Raw genomic sequence first — 3,089 nt, 5'->3', positions numbered from 1 at the left:
TAATAACTCTTACAGAGGTCTCGGATACTTCACCTTCTTTTAAACAAAACTGACACTATCCCTTTTCTTATAATTTGCCTTATCTGTCTGAAGTAACTAGGAGCTCAATTTGTAGATCTATACAACATTCAAGTAATGAAATGGTCTCTGATAGAAGTTTCTGACAAAATTGGCAACTGACTTTAAAAACCCAAGCTCCTGGACCATACATCTTACTGTGAAGCCTTGCTTTTGTTAATTCGTATTTGGTGCATAATACCCCTTCTCCAGGACTGTTGCTATAACTGAACATTTTCTGAAGTTCCTTATTGGAGTATTGCTGTGCTACACAGCTTAAAAGTTCTATGCATTTATGGCTTCCAGGCTTCTCCCTGGAGTAGCTTAGTGCTAACTCCTTTTCAATGTTGGAATTTGCAAAGTGCACAATTTTTATCATGAAAGGAATGTTGAAATGAGATTAAAATGAAATGAGAGCAGTGGGGATGACTGCAAACTAATTCTTATTTGATCTTTCTAAGTAGCTAGGAGAAAAGTACCAATTTTGTTTGTCATCCATTTCACTGTGAAGATCTTGAAAGTCGGTGAATACATGTGATTTCACAGGTTTTTACCTTGTAAACATTGATGCATGAAGGCAAATCCTTTTTCTTGCAAACCAGTCTTTCCGAGGGTAAAAATGTTGTTGAAAAAAAGTTGCATAATTCAAGTTTGAAATTCTAATTAGGGTGACTCAAACCAAGAGTTAAAATAATACTAAATCAACTTTTGTTTGGAAAGTTCCTATGTGCTCTGAAGTGTTTTGCTTGCTGTTTTTACTGGCCAGAAAGGCTATTTCTATAAAGTGAGCAGGGGATAATCACTGAAAAGAGACACTGGCAAAACGAGCAGCCCTCAGTCTGAAATGTGCAAATCAGTTTATATTATGGCATGACAATTCCCAATGAAGGATATCTGGAAATGAATAGTGTGCATGTACATTTGTACCTAAAATCATGTTTCCAGAGTGTGCTCAAATCATTACTTTTATACATTTTAGGTCTATTAAGTGTGAAAGATATATTATGCTAAAAAACTAAAGTTACCAGATTGCTGAGCTGAATTGATAAATATTTGAGAAAAAATACACTGGTGTGAAATTAGACTGTAATTATGCATGGGCTGTGCTGTGTAGTAGACCTGGGCTAGTAAAACATTTGTGAAACAGTTATATTTTATTTGGCTGGGGTGGTAGATGTTTTCCATCACTGTCCAGTCCAGTCACTGAGGCAACTATGCCAGTAAGACTGTTTTGGCACAAACTTGAAAATATTTCATTGATCAAGCTGTGAACTTAAGACTAAACAACAACATCAGAGGCAAGAATTATTTCTGATCAAGTCCTTTTTGAAATGCTTTCATAATGATGCAAAGTGTTTACAATTTCTTCTACATCTATATAATTCAAGCATTCCCTTTATGGCACAATACTTAGTTGTGTCAATTGCTTTACCCAAAGCTCCTTATGGGCTGACATGTGTTTTTTTCTTTGTATTATGGGGAAGATGTTATCTTGCTCTTTCTTGATGAGCTTTTATTTCTATGTTCATCTCTTAATCCCGGCCTTTACCTGTGGAGAATGACCGAACTTCAGATTGAAGTTAAAGTACTGTTCTGCTGAAGCAGCTAAGAAGTAAAATTGCAACGCGTCTATTCGAACACAGTGTAAAAGGAATGGACTACGAATTTGAGGCCACATCAGCCTTTTTTTCCAAGTAGTAAACTGATTTCTTTTTCTTCTTTTTTTTTTTTTACTTAAAAAAAATTAAAACACGTGACAATGAACTCTCCTATATATGCAGATGATTACAGTTCAACCTACATAATATACAAACTAGTAGTAGCTATCGCTAAGTTCCAACGAGGCAGTCATTGTAATACATTGTTTGTAGATTAGTATCAGAGTGCCATTTTTGGAACCCAATAGTAGTTGTAATTTCAAAGTACTGCAACTCAAGTTGACAAAAACACAATAACAATAGAAGTGTAAGCAAAACCCTTGCACACTTTGTATCTAGAACAACAATGTAAGTGTCAACGTGTTTTGCAATAACATTGAAAGTACTGCTGTAATTTTTGAACGGCCGTAATTTTAACAGGAATCTACAATAATTAAGTTGGATAAAATCAATGTCATATACAAAATTGCTAAAGCTTGAAGGGGCACTGTCATGCTAAAGTTCCTGTTTTTCGGTCAAAACTGGGTAAAAATCTAAACAGCATTCCTGGCAACCCACTTGAAATGTATACTTGTATATAGCACAAAGAGCCATTCGTATTTAATAGACCAATTTCGATAAATTAAAATTCAGTCCTAAACAAAAGGCATCATCTGGAGGCTCTGGGGAATGAACTCATACAAATCCTTATATTTATTCCCCAGAGCCTCGAGGTGACGCCTATTGTTTAGGACTGGATAGAGAATTGGTCTATTTTTGGCGACTTCTGAAAGCATCGTCTCCAAACTTGAAAAAACTGGCCAGTTTTTTTGTAAAGTTTCAATCCATTTTTATCCTCTCCATCCTTGACCGCAAAAAAACAAAGAATAGCTTCAGTGCACTTAAATGGTTATTGGTAACAAAACTACAGCATTATTTTTTGGTCCTCATTGGTGCAAAGATGTCTTTTAGTGTTTTGAAGTTTGACTAAAATAGCGTGACAGTGCCCATTTAAATGTTTTCAGTGTGGAACATGTCATGGGGAATATCAAACCCCGCATGACACATGAAAGTTGTTTCACTTGTCGAATTTTTATTTTGCAAGATACAGGCATGAATTATATGTCAAATTGATCGTTTAATTGTGTACTTTACAAATGATATTATTTCCTTTGAAAATTATATTGTTCATAACTCAAGTGTCACAAAACGAAAAACAAACTGCTTTACTCGACAAAAGCTTGACAACAGCACAGGGTCCCCATACAATCTGTCTGTGTATCCGATTGTTATTTTATATTATTATACATCAGACTCAATATAATATTTCAAAATCTTTACAAAGTCTTTGTGCCTCATGTGGCAGTCAAGTCGCGATCGGAAACCGTAAGGAAA

At 35.2% G+C, this 3,089-nt stretch overlaps 1 protein-coding gene across 1 annotated transcript in view; it reads left to right on the top strand.

Moving 5' to 3' along the window:
• The window catches only part of LOC137978386 (delta-latroinsectotoxin-Lt1a-like), a 5,617-nt gene extending 2,781 nt beyond the window's left edge, over window positions 1–2,836 (top strand). Inside the window, exon 1 of the mRNA XM_068825274.1 lies at window positions 1–2,836. This exon is cut by the window's left edge and continues 2,781 nt beyond it. The gene's annotated coding sequence lies outside the window, so the exon portion shown is untranslated.
• The last annotated feature ends 253 nt before the right edge of the window (window positions 2,837–3,089 follow it).

Source organism: Montipora foliosa, chromosome 12 (assembly GCF_036669935.1).
Source record: "Montipora foliosa isolate CH-2021 chromosome 12, ASM3666993v2, whole genome shotgun sequence".
Taxonomy (NCBI): Eukaryota; Metazoa; Cnidaria; class Anthozoa; order Scleractinia; family Acroporidae; genus Montipora; species Montipora foliosa.
Note: the sequence above shows the minus strand (reverse complement) of the source record. Positions and strands in the feature narration are given on the sequence as shown.